This window comes from Oncorhynchus clarkii, chromosome 31 (genome assembly GCF_045791955.1).
Source record: "Oncorhynchus clarkii lewisi isolate Uvic-CL-2024 chromosome 31, UVic_Ocla_1.0, whole genome shotgun sequence".
Taxonomy (NCBI): Eukaryota; Metazoa; Chordata; class Actinopteri; order Salmoniformes; family Salmonidae; genus Oncorhynchus; species Oncorhynchus clarkii.
In genome coordinates, this window is record NC_092177.1 from 17643909 (window position 1) to 17658377 (window position 14469).

The following is a 14469-nucleotide window of genomic DNA, read 5'->3' on the forward strand; positions in this document are numbered from 1 at the left end:
GACGCAGGGAAAAGAGTTCCACCCACTTTGAATAATAATCAACAAACACAAGCATGTACACATTCTGATTGGAGCTTCTAGGAAATGGACCCATCAAATCCACTCCTAGCATTTCCCAAGGTCGGGTAACCACCGTTTGCTGCAACTTGCCAGCAGGCTTTCTACCTTCTGGTTTGTACATTTGACAAACCTGACAGTTTCGGATGTGTGACTTCACATCCATGCTCAGATGTGGCCAGTACAGTAACGCTTGCAACCGCTTGTAGGTTTTGAACCTGCCCAAATGACCAGCTAATGGGTCTTCATGGAAATGTTGAAGCAGTTGTAGGCGTAGAGTTTCAGGTATGTACAATTGGTAGAGGGTTCTGTGTGGTAGTTGTACAACACGGTAGACTTTGTCTTCCAGGATGGTCAGCTTTGTGGTAGGATTGACCATCTTTTCTCCATCTTCCAGGATAGTCTGGTACAAAGCCTGTACTTCTGGATCATCCTGTTGGGCTTTCCATATGGTCTCATCAGAGATGGGAAAGTCTGTTTTGGGCGAGTCTCGACTGCTTGACAGGACAGTAGCACATGTAAAATGAGGGCCACCGTTATCACAAGCAGGAGCCCTGGATAAGGCATCTGGAACAGTGTTGTATTTTCCTTTCCTGTATTCTACTGCAAAGGTGAACTCTTGCAACCGTAGAGCCCATCTTATGAGTCTGGTGCTTGGTTTGTTGGTCTTGAACACCCACACAAGGGAGGAATGGTCAGTGACCACAGTGAAGTGTCTTCCCTCCAGGTAGTACCTCCACTTTTCCAAAGCCCAGACAACTGCAAGGCACTCTTGCTCGGTTGTGGAGTAGTTCCGTTCTGCTCCATTCAATGTCCGACTGGCGAACGCTAGCACTTCTTCAGTGCCAAGTCCAGTCTGTTGGACTAGGACAGCACCAAGTCCAACATCACTTGCATCAGTGTAAACAACAAAAGGGGAATCAAAGTTGGGATGACCTAAAATGGGAGGTGTGACGAGGTGTCGTTTCAGGGTTTCAAAGGATGTCTGGCACTCTGCCGTCCATAGGAATTTCACTCCTTTTCGCTTCAACGCGTTGAGGGGTTCTGCCACCTGGGAGAAGTTCGACACAAACCGATGGTACCATCCAGCCATCCCAAGGAACCGTTGAAGGGCCTTGAGTGTGGTTGGCACAGGAAAATCTTGTACCGCCTTGGTCTTTTCAGGATCCACATGAATGCCGTCGAAAGACACAATATGGCCAAGGAACTTCAGGGAAGTTTGGCAGAAGTTGCTCTTCTTCATATTCACGGTCAGACCAGCTTCTCTTAGCTTGTCCAACACTGCTTGAAGATCTTGAAAGTGTTGTTCTCTGTTCTGGGAGTAGATAATTATATCGTCCAGGTAGACGAAACAGATCTTCCCTTTGAGCTCCCCTAACGCAATCTCCATCAGTCTTTGGAAAGTGGCAGGTGCATTCTTTAATCCAAAAGGCATCACCTTAAAGGAAAACAAGCCCTCAGCACAGACAAAAGCAGTCTTGTCCTTGCTTTCCTGGTCCATCTCAACTTGCCAATAACCACTATTGAGGTCAAGGGTAGTGAACACAACAGCGCCAGACAATGACTCCAGGATCTCGTGGATGGTAGGAAAAGGATAGGCATCAGTCTGGGAAACATTGTTGGTCTTCCTATAGTCCACACAAAATCTAAGACCACCAGTCTTTTTTGGGATGAGGACAACAGGAGCAGCCCAAGGAGAGGAGGAACGTTCTATTATATCTTGTGTTAACATATCATTAATGAGTCCCTTTTGGATGATTAGCTTCGCTGGGGACAAACGATATGGCTTTTGCTTGATCGGCATTTCCTGTGTAAGGAATATTTTGTGCTTCAGGAGCCCGGTGCGTCCTAGCCTTGAAGTACATACATCAGCATTATTCTGCAGCTGTTCCAACAGCCTTAACTCCACTGGATGTTCCAGCTGAGCTCTTCTTACAGCCTGTAAAAGGAGATCGTCAGAAGGATTATCAAGGGTTAGTGGTAACGGAGCAACGGCAGAGAAGACTGCCATATTTGAACCCCAATCATGTAACTTCGTAGCTTCTGATTGGAAGAAATGCTTCTTGCTCGGATTGTATGGAAACCAGTAGCAATTGTGTGCGATATCAATCTGGACACCACTGAAGTACATGAAATCAATTCCCAACACGACAGGAAAAGCAAGGTTCTTGGTTTGTAGGATCACCGAAGGAATCATATAGGAGCGGTTACACAGGCGGAACTCTACCTCACTCCATCCAAGGGGTCGTTTAGCCTCACCATCCGCCAGATAGAGTGGACCTTCTGTCCACGGCTTCAAGTTGTATTGCGGACCTTTAACCTCCTTCCACAGTTTCTCATTGAGCAGTGTGTAGGATGACCCGGTGTCCAGGATGGCTCTTCCTGTCCATGGGCCTATGGACAGGGGTAACACCAGTTGGTGCGGTATGAACTGAAAGGAAGGGGATGTCGATGGGGGGGCGTAGGCAGTGACTCTTGGGATTTCAGCTCTGGTTAAAGCACCCAGAGAAGGATGGTCATTCCTGCGAAGAGAGTTAGGTGTGTTGGCCTGTTGTGATTTGTGGTTTCTGGAAGGGTTTTCTTGATACGGTCTTGGACATGTAGCTGAAGAATGTCCCTTTTGGCTACATCTCCAACAGAACATGAGAGGGGTCATGGCTTGAGACTCTGGCTGTTGTTGATGGTCTGTCTTGGGTAACGGTTTGGGTGTCTGTTTCTTTCTTTGGTCATATTGCTGTTGGCATTCTCTGTCCTTCTCAAACTGCTGTCCCAAGCGAACCAGTCCATCGACAGTGGTGACTCGTTCTCGGAGTTGACTGGCTAGTAGTGGGTTGATGTTCTTCAAAATCAATTTAATGACCTCTTCCTCCTCAATGCCAGGTTTCCACCTTCTGCACAGGGAGTGGTAACCGTATGCAAAGTCACGGATACTCTCTTTCTCTCTTTTTACTCGATTCCTGACTCTGTCTGCCAACTCATCTGTGTAGTCCTCAGACAGAAATGCAGAGGAAAACTTGGCCTCAAAGTCAGCCCAGGAGGTAGTGGTGAGACGTGCCACATCCCACCAGTCTCGAGCTGTCCCATGCAACACATTCCTCAATGTGGCAAGGAGTTCTTCGTCAGCCAGGGGATTGAGGGCAAGAAAGTCACGACATCTTTCTAGGTACATTAGCGGATCAGGACTGTCATCTTTTTTCCCAAAGGTGGGAAATTGCAATTTAATGGGCATCGCCCCCACATGACATCTACTCAAATCACCATGAACAAACGAGCTAGGAGGGATTGAGGAAGTAGAGGGGGAGGGCATTATCGGACAATGAAAATGAACACCAGGATGCATGGTGGATTGCATCCTGCAAGGGGTGGCTGTAGCATGGCCTTGTCTTGGCTCTTCAGAGGTGCCAGCTTGGCCCTCAGTGGCCTGAACAGAAGTGGACACTAGAGAAACTCTGTGTAAGGAGTTGTGCTTAATGGAGGCCATGTCCACAGACACGTCATCCAACATTTTAACACAATTAGAGAGCTCTGTTTGCAAGTGGTCTACAGTGTTAACCATGGGAGAAAAAACAGAATTAACGTCCTTGAGGACCTCAGTGTGATGATGTTGCAGGCGCCATTGGAGAGTGGCAGTGAGTTGGTTTCGTTGGTAGTCAAACTGCCTGTCCATGGCACCAGTAATTTCCCGTCTTCCACTCTCACTGAGCTCTGTCAGCGTGTGGGTTAGAGTGCTCAGTGAGGTTCTGAATTCCATGGCACTCTGTTGTTGCTCTTCCCTCAGACATTTGAATTTATCGTGGATAAGAGTTTGGAGATGTTGTTGAGTCCGACGAATATCAAGGATGTCACCTTGAAGTTGTAAAACTACAACCTCTGGAGATAAACCAGACAATGGAGGAAGGTTGGGTGTCAGATGGAGGGCTGGCTCAGTACTTTCACACAGATCCATGTCAATAAGTGAGTAACTGGTTAGACCTCCTGTGGCCTGTGGTCCAGACCGAGCATTCAGATTCCCAGGGCTCTGGCCCAAATCAACTCCATTATCTCCATTCACATTATGATTTGTATTGTCAGCTTGATGGTCAGAATGGCCCTGTATATTCCCATTGACAGGTATGACATGGATGAGCACATTATCTTGGGGTGAATCCATTGTTTTAATTCCACACAAAATATTTGCTTTGGTTAGTTCTCAATGTTGAGCTGTCCCATCTGGGGTGCCATTTTTTATGTAACGGTTTTGACTTGAGGTTATTTTTGTATAGGGGTGCCAGGTAGGTTGTGCCTACCAGAGAAAACATTGGTTTCTCCTTTTAGTTTGGGAGGGAATGAGTCCCATCTGGTCCGTCAAGTCTACACCATACAAAGGACTTATGTAAACGTCAGAAGGGAAATCAACTTTTCATAAACCCTTAAAACATTGAAAGAACTTCAAAAACAACTATTCTTTTGCGTGGGTTGTATTAGCAACATCAATGGATTACACACACATAATAATATAACACAATGAGTTCTGGTTCCTCCAGAAATGTCCTGTACCTCGGGCCTAAAAAGAGTCCCGCCCGGTAAAGGAGTTCAGTGAACTCAAGTGACTTTGGTCACGCAATGTTGGTCCGTTCATTCCGTGTAGCGTAAACCCAGTATTAAATCATACAATCAATATAACCATTTTACCACAGAACTTTAAAGCGTATCTGCTCTTACTAATTCCTCAACTACATCTAACTACATAAATCATCACCGTATACATCATATCAAAACAAATGAAATACCGTATACAAAAAAGGTGGTAGTCAGTCGGTCAGTCAGACAATCCAATCCGCCAACAGATCTCCAGCGGAGAAAGGCCACGAAGAATAGAGAGGAGTAGTCCACGGACGCAAAGAGTGGATCCGATCCTGGGTAAACTCTCAGGCTACAAAACACACGTTTAACAGCAACAAAACAACCGGAATAGAGAAGCTTCGGGAACACATCATCAGTCACGTCTCCATCACAAACGCCACTTTTGCGCAGCTGATGCTGGCTATTTAATTGGGAATTAAAGGGAAAGCACCCTATTGGAAGGAGAAGCACTGAGACGGCTCAAAATAATTCAGGGCCGTCACAACATGGGCTATAAAACTTTTCAAACACGCCCTCCTCTCCCTTCCTATATAAAGCCTTGATGACAATGTAACCTCCTGTTCCGAGGATGTGAGGACGACCGTCCGATGTCAGAATGGTTCAGATAATAACTACAGAATGAAGCCAACATCAGCGTGAGCTTTGGTTGCGAATGGTCTGAACTTTGAACTCTTATTCATTACAGAAGTGACACCTCCTAGCTGTTGAGTTAGCAACAGCAGATGCAAACGAGGGTTAGGAAGGAACAGACAGAGTATCCCGTCTATCACACAACGGCGTTACTACAACGTATCCAATTGACCACCAGAGACATTCTTCAAAGGACAAAGGACTCGGTTTGGCAACACGGCCTTCCATCTACCACCAACCTACCGAAGCGCAGCTCAGAGTAAATATTTATTGCATTTTCCTTTTCCAAATGGGTGGTAATTTAGAATGCATAAAATACTGTATTTACGATAGCATAGCTTCACCCTTTGTTCCTCAGTCTTCCCGCTCTTTCACTCACACCCAGCCCCTTTTCTTTTGTGTAACCAGCTGTTATATCTGTTCCGCCCACTAGGGACGTTTTCCTTTATGATGTAATTTGTAATCAAGTTGATTAATTATGTGTATGTGTAAATCTGTGTGATTAGTTAGGTATTTAGTAAATAAATAATTAAACCCAATTTTCTATTGCTGATTCAACTTGTTATCCACGGTTCGTGCAGATAACCAAGAATTTACAACTTTCAGATGAGACTGAATTAAGGTGACGATTAATATTGACTGCTATTGATGTAAAATATTACTAGGTCTTCAAGAGTTTATTCGGAAGATAACAGCTCTATAAATATTATTTTGTGGTGCCCCGACTCTCTAGTTAATTACATTTACATGATTAGCTCAATCAGGTAATATTAATTACGGAGAATAGAATAGCATGTCATATCACTTAATCCGGCATAGCCAAAGACACAACATAATTGGTGCCCCTTGTGAGGAATCTAAAATAGAATGAGGCTTTCATTTTGATTCAGCCTGTATAAAATTTAAAAACAGATTACATAATATACCAAGTTATTGTACACATTTTTGGAGTGTTAAAGACAAGCATTATTGTGTGTGTGTGTGCTGAAGATTCCCCGCCTCCATGTTGTTCTCTGACGTAGTCAGTGGGTAACATAAGCAAATACATTTCTGTATGAGGGCCGATAAAGCTAATTATAGAAATCTGAGAAATAGATAATTTGACCGAATGCAGGGCTATTTCTGCCTGGCGCGTTTCAGACGCGGGTAGGCTCGGTCATTATTAATTTCTTGAGCGAGGACAAAGAGCCAGCCGATTGAAATTCAGGAGATATAAGCTTGACCAGCGATATATATCTCTGTCTCTCTTGCGCTTCCTCGCGAGTAGACCACGGCGCATTTCGTTGTTGCCGCGTGTTCCGGTTAAAACATTGTCAAAAAACGCTGAAAGGGTTTGAACATAATAATATAATGGGCATTCTATGTTGGATGTCTTGTTTGTCTATTTCTATGTCTGGCCTGATATGGTTCTCAATCAGAGGCAGGTGTTAGTCATTGTCTCTGATTGGGAACCATATTTAGGCAGCCTGGGTTTCACTGTGTGTTTTTGGGTGATTGTTCCTGTCTCTGTGTTTTGCACCAGATAGGGCTGTTTTTGGCTGCTGTGGTGACTGACAGACCTCGACAGCCACTGAGGGTGTTGAAGCACAAACACCAGGAGATTTGGTTGAAAGGTTACAGCCATTCTCATAATAACGCGGCCACTGACAACTCGTACATATGGTCCGAATCTTTCGTTTGCGCCTCGGATACCAACACCACGTGCTGGTGGGGTGATCCCGAGACACAAAGGGGGGGAATAGTAGCCCAGACCCATGATGAGCCTTATCGAGGCCAGTGGGGGGGTCGAGACTACGGACAACACCGTACGAGGCCACCAGAGCATAAATCAAATCTAGTTGTAAACTCCCCTTTGAGAACAGTGAGGAGCAGACAGGCCCCTAGACGGGGATTATCTTAGAACACATCTAAGATAGTACTGAGGTGGACCACACTGGTTGTAAAGGAAGTCCAGTGGACTTGTGCACCTCCAAAACAAATGGAAACAATAATCATTCCTTGCCATGTGTAGTAGTCACTACAAGACAACTAGTAAAATGCTCTAATCATGTATTCCTGTAGGATAACATTTCAGAATACATCGGTAGGACAACTGGACCCCTTGAGTACCAGTACCAATACCACAGTCAGTCCAGCAACACTCAGTAAGAGGATTAGTAACCTCACAAGTTAAATTGCTATTGATAATAGTAACATAGGAGTCACTCAGAGTGCAACACGGGGAAGGGAATCTCCATTGCACTCTTCCAATGGTTACACACGCCACTAATAAATAGAACCCTCCGTTCAGGAGAAAAGTTATTAGAAGTCATGAACCACAATTACACCACGTACGACTGGTCTAATAATTTGAGTACTTCCGTCATGAAGTTAGCTCCTCCGTGGATAACTGTTAAAGGAATTAAATTGCTCTATGTTTTAATACCCAATTAAAATTAAACACTCTGTCAATTCATAAGGATTTGTAAGACACTTATTCTATAATAATGGACAGAGCCCAGTCTTAAAGTCAATCAGCAGAGTTTATTCACGAGAGTACTGAACACGATACAGTTTACCACAGGTTATAAACTGAAAATTACGTCATTAGTTCCAGTACCAACCCGTCTCTTCTCCCACCCTGGTACAAAGGCAGTATCTCAAGCCTTCTCACATCGTCACCCTACCAATTTAATATAATTTATGAGTCAAGGTCTTCTTGTGTAGATAAGCATTCTAGCCAGTCTGAAGATTTAGTTCATTCATTTCTACCAAGGAACAGACCGTCATTGTTCTAATCCTTGATTATATTTACACACATTATATTCAGTACTAGGATTAAGAAAGAAAATTCATACATATACAGTAACAAAATAGTATTCTGATTAGTACATATACAGTAACATAATAGGATTCTGATTAGTACATCCTGATTGAAATGTATACATAATTAGTCATTATAGATAAAAATTCCCTTAACAATAACATAGCTATGAAGTATACTTCTTCATACCTACCGCCACTACAATAGTGGAAGACAGTGACTGGTAGGAAATCCACTACAGACTCCCTCGACACCAATTCTGACTGACCTCCAGGCATTGACCTGAAAATTACCTGACTACGTCAGACTCATTCCGAACAAGTTGTAATCTGCCAGGATACTTGGTTTCCTTCCCCTGACATGTGCATAATTGCACATGCACAACGGAATATCCAATTAGGATTTATGCTAGGATCGCTTAAGGGTCCGAGCAAAATACCAGCCTTAGTAAAGTTGAACATTTATTTTGAGGCCTTTAACTCTACACTACAGCTACTTATCACATAGTTATCAACTTAGGATAGTACTCTAAGCAACACCCCGCAAATTAGGAAAGCCCTAGATATGACATTAGACAATGCCCTGATAGGGTCATTTTGCCAAGACCATGGACATGGATAGAATACGGTTCAATTAGATGATTAAGGGGGCATAACTATATTTTGTTTGGTTTATGCTTTCATTCATTTAGTTTCATTTTCTTCGGCAGGTAGAAAGTGATAGAGCCATAAACAACTTCCACATACAACCATCAGTTAGTGCCACAATGCCGCTCATTTGGGAGGAAATGTAATTATATATTTCATGAGTGTGTGTGCGTTGTTAACATCTGCCTAAGTTACTGCCCAGATCTTCCAGTCTCGACGACCAGACGACGGGTCCGGAACGGCGATCCCAATCCGGACATCCGCTGCCCAGCCATGGAGCGGACTTCTTCATTTGCAGACACCCTACCCGGGTCGACCACCAGATGGGGACCACAACGATGGTCCACAACCAGGACAACCCATGGTCATTTTTATGTTGGTTTGCAACATGCAGGTTAATCGCAAGATTGAACCCAACATGTCATGACGTTGGCCTGGGGGTAGGTTTATGACAGTCATAAATACCCCCCCCTTTTCCTCTCTCTACCCTACTGATGTTACATTTGCAAAACCCTTGGTTATCATAGAGATTCTGGGAACATCAGAAGGTGGGGGGAAATGAACTATATTCTGGTATTCCGACCAATTGAACATATGCGGTGGTACTTAACCTGTAGTGACGCCCAGCCCGTGAACGGGACCGTTATCATCATCTGACACTAATTAGCATAATGCAACGGACATAAATCTTCCTAGAAAATATTCCTATTCATGAAAATCACAAGTGAAATATATTGGAACACAGCGTAGCCTTTTGTTAATCACACTGTCATCTCAGATTTTCAAAATATGCTTTACAGCCAACGCTAGACAAGCATTTGTGTACGTTTATCATTGCCTATCATAGCATTATGCCTTGCTAGCAGCAGGCAAACTTGTCACGGAAATCAAAAAAGCAATCAAATTAAATTGTTTACCTTTGATGAACTTCGGATGTTTTCACTCACGAGACTCCCAGGTAGACAGCCAAAGTTCATTTTTTTCCCAAAAGATTATTTTTGTAGGCGAAATAGCTCCGTTTGTTCTTCACGTTTGGCTGAGAAATCGCCCGGAAATTGCGGTCACCACAACGCCGAAAAATATTCCAAATTAGCTCCATAATATCGACAGAAACATGGCAAACATTGTTTAGAATCCATCCTCAAGGTGTTTTTCTAATAACTATTCGATAATATATCCGTCGGGACAATTCCTTTTTCTCTAGGACCGATTGGAGTAATGGCTACCTCTGCACTTTACGCGGGAATCTCTCTCGGAGCCACCATGTGACCACTTACGCAATGTGCCCCCATACGGCTATTCTTCAACAGAAATGCGTAAAACTACAATGCTGTAGACACCTTGGGGAATACGTAGAAAGCTCGTTGATGGTACATTCACAGCCATATAGCGAGTTATTGGAACGCAGCACTTTCAAAACCTTGGGCACTTCCGGATTGGATTTTTCTCAGACTTTCGCCTGCAACATCAGTTCTGTTATACTCACAGACAATATCTTTACAGTTTTGGATACGTTAGAGTGTTTTCTATCCAAAGCTGTCAATTATATGCATATTCTAGCATATTTTCCTGACAAAATATCCCATCTAAAACGGGAACGTTTTTTTTCCAAAAATGAAAATACTGCCCCCTAACACCAAGTTAATGAATATGATTTCAGTTCGGTTGTCATCTGAGACATTCTCATCAATGATAAGATGACATAAACTCTACAGTGGAAAGTCTACACATCAGAGTTATCGGATTCACATGGAATTGTTGTTCAATTTAAATGTTTGAATATGAAATTATTTGTGATGGGATGAAATGTGATTTTAGCTTCTAAAATGGGAGATTTGGGTTTTCATAAGATAGGGCTCTGCTCAATCAGTGGCCCGCCCCTGTGAAGGGACATGGGCTATAAAACTTTTCAAACACGCCCTCCTCTCCCTTCCTATATAAAGCCTTGACGACAATGTAACCTCCTGTTCCGAGGATGTGAGGACGACGGTCCGATGTCAGAATGGTTCAGATAATAACTACAGAACGAAGCCAACATCAGCGTGAGCTTTGGTTGCGAATGGTATTAACTTTGAACTCCTATTCACTACAGAAGTGATATCTCCTAAACGCTAGCAACAGTTAGCAACAGCAGATGCAAACGAGGGTTAGGAAGGAACAGACAGAGTATCCCATCTATCACACAGTAACGTTACTACAATGTTTCCAATTGACCACCAGAGACATTCTTCAAAGGTCAAAGGACTCGGTTTGGCAACACGGTCTTCCATCTACCACCAACCTACCGAAGCGCAGCTCAGAGTAAATATTTATTGCATTTTCCTTTTCCAAATGTGCGGTAATTTACAATGCATAAGATACTGTATTTACGATAGCACAGTTTTGCCCTTTGTTCCTCAGTCTTCCCGCTCTTTCACTCAAACCCAGCCCCTTTTCTTTTGTGTAACCAGCTGTCATATCTGTTCCGCCCGCTAGAGACATTTTCCTTTATGACGTCATTTGTAATCAAGTTGATTAATTATGTGTATGTGTAATTCTGTGTGATTAGTTAGGTATTTAGTAAATAAATAATTAAACCCAATTTTGTATTGCTGATTCAACTTGTTAGCCAGGGTTTGTGCAGATAACCAAGAATGTACAACTTTCAGATGAGACTGAATTAAGGTGCCGATTAATATTGACTGCTATTGATGTAAACTATTACTAGGTCTTTAAGAGTTTATTCGGAAGATAACAGCTCTATAAATATTATTTCGTGGTGCCCCGACTCTCTAGTTAATTACATTTACATGATTTGCTCAATCAGGTAATATTAATTACGGAGAAATTATTTTATAGAATAGCATGTCATATCACTTAATCCGGCATAGCCAAAGACACAACAATAATCTGCTGTTCTATCGTGCGTGCAATGATGTTCAATGATGTTCAATGATGTGCAATGATGTGTAATGATGTTCAATGACGTTCAGTGATGCTCCATGATGTCCGAGGGGGAAAAGCTGTGTCATTGTTTGAAGTAGCTTCTTTGTTGTTGTAATATCTCAAATGGACGTGACATTTTCACCATTATGGATTCCAGCTTTAAGAAAAATGTTTTTGTATAATTTAAAAGTATGCGTCAAGGTGTCTAATACAATATACTACTGTGGGCTAAAACTAATGTAGACATCTAGTGTTTATATACTGTACATCATTGGTATGAGATTATGGCCAGGAGTAGTTCCTGAACACCTGATCTGACCAGGAAAAGCTCTGGGCCATCTAGGGATTCTTGAGGTTAGTTTATAATTAACTCAGGAGTACAGTTTCTCCAGTATTTTTATGTTGCCACTGAACAGGTCGATAGTGTTAGATGCTGTGTGTGCTATGTTTCTCAATGTATTCTCTAATCATTATTTTCCTTTTGCAGATCACCAGCTGAATGTCCTGCACTCTCAGTCTGCACCCCCCTCTACCTGGATAGACTTCCCCTGATCCATGAAGATCATTCAAAACAACAGTGCAGTTCATTTTACTATCAATGTGAAGATGAGAGAAGGATAGACTAATGTGTCAGTCTCTGCATAGTCGTCTAAAAAGTAGAAATGAAATGAAATAGGATTCTCCCCACCTAGGCCTAGTTGGATGCTACTCGAGTTGTTTTCAAGTTGAGATTGATGTGAGAAGGAGGATTTCTCTGACAAAGGATTTCTCTGATGACCCTAAGAGTAAGCCATTTTAAATACCTGAAGTCTTAAGCTTGTTGTTCAGCTTTCAGTCTGAAATCAACAATATGTAGTACTGTGATGTTAAGTTGCATTGATGGTATTTTATTTTTCTACCAGATTGTTAAAAAAAAATGAAATCAGGGGAATGCTATGGATCAGGATTGGTGTAACACCTTCCTGGTCTTCTACAAGTCACACGAGCTGATCGGGTCACTGGAAACTCCAACCTATTGTTGCAACAGATTTATTCACCCAGGGTGAATATATTATTGATTCATCATTCACCATTTTACCGTAATCATTTGTTATTAATTTGTTTGTTTATCACTGTAAGTCTTTGAAAAGGAAAAACCCATTTGGTTGTTTTGTGGCTGGCAGGCTGTAGCTCTGACAGTGTGTGTAGTATTGTTCAGTGTGGTTCCCTCCCAGTCCTAAACCTGCTAATCTGCCTCTATGCATTGCTGACATACTTTCTCCAAGCCTGTCTGCAGCCCACTGCACAGATCAGCTTACGCAGGGGAGTACAGCCTCCCTCTTGTGTTCTGTTCACACGGCTGCCTTCTGCAGCTCATTCTCAAATAACTCAGAGCCAGCTAGCTAACACCTTTCAGATTGGGCTTTTATCTCTGGGGTTCATTGTGTAAATAGAGGCAGCTAACTCCGTTAATAATTATTATAATCAAGAGTTTACTCTGATGTAATGGAGAAATTCAGTGTGTATATTAACTATACACACTATTCACACTAGGCTTATTCAGACTACTGACAGGGATTCTATACAATGAGGACTTTATGAATTTGTGGTAATTGTTTTTACTAAAGGCAAAATACAATGTTTAAATAACATGAGATTACTGTTCAGAGGCGTACCTATGTTTATTTCCCAATGGGTTACCCAGGAAAATCTTATTCTACTGTGTACCATCGTGACATATATATTTTAAAATGTCAAATATAGTGTATATGCATTTCAGTGATGTTTTCTAGAGACTGTAGTTCTGGTCTGAAGTGGTGGATTTCCTGCTTGAATAGAGACTTGGGTCTCTATTAAATCTGTATCACAGAAATTCAGCATTACAGCGTGGTTGGAATTTAAGGCAATGTTCCTGTATTAGCAGGGACTGCATTCATTGTAAACGCTGCAGATGTCGGCTCAATAGGAAATGGCCTTTACGTGTTTAGCATGCTATCTGCAATGCTCCAGCGAAACAGATTGAACATAGCCCTTGGTTTGCTAGTTCCAATGTCTAACAATATTATCTTGTATGTTACATATTAAATCAAATAAATGGATTTGTCTAATTCGCCTACTTCTTTGCATGGTATAACATAATACATTAGTAATGTGAATATCCTACATCTCCTCTTAGTTTACCTATTTTGAATGATGTTTGGAAGTCATGTGAATGACAGCTCTCTCTACAGAACTTTGTTTAGATGATCAAATGGATTACACAGGCTGTTACATTGACTTGGTAAATAAAGATGTTAAGAACAATCAATAGCTTTGTGTCATTTTTGTTCTGGATTTCACGCACGCACACACACACGAACAACCCCTGACCTCAAAGGAAATATTTGGTTGGTGTTTTCACACAAGTTAGCTAATTACCAGCTGTGTGTCACACATTCCTCAGACATTTGAAACAGAGTGGCTATATATTATTACCAGCATATGCACGGCATATGCACGGACAGCCCTGTTTTACTTATTGACATAAAAATACAATCAAATAGGCCTATTCTACAAAAAGGCACATTTAATGAATCATAAGGTCTGATAATTGTTTTCTCCATCATATAATGTAGGCCTACTTTCACCAACGTTAGATCTATGGCAAGACAACATTAAAAATAACTTAAATGGTGATTAACATTCTCTTGTCTGCATCAATGGTCAGAGGGTCAATTGGATCATTCCAAAGAATAAAAATGTATTTGCAGCATCCTACGAACGTCATGGCAACTTGGTGAAAAGGGGTGGTGCTGACTATTTTGC

At 42.1% G+C, this 14469-nt stretch overlaps 1 protein-coding gene across 4 annotated transcripts in view; it reads left to right on the forward strand.

The window, feature by feature from the left end:
• The window catches only part of LOC139391186 (calcium uptake protein 3, mitochondrial-like), a 48128-nt gene extending 34156 nt beyond the window's left edge, over positions 1–13972 (forward strand). For all 4 annotated transcript variants that reach the window (XM_071138776.1, XM_071138773.1, XM_071138775.1 and 1 more), the window contains one exon: positions 12173–13972. The gene's annotated coding sequence lies outside the window, so the exon portion shown is untranslated. The remainder of the gene's footprint in view (positions 1–12172) is intronic.
• The last annotated feature ends 497 nt before the right edge of the window (positions 13973–14469 follow it).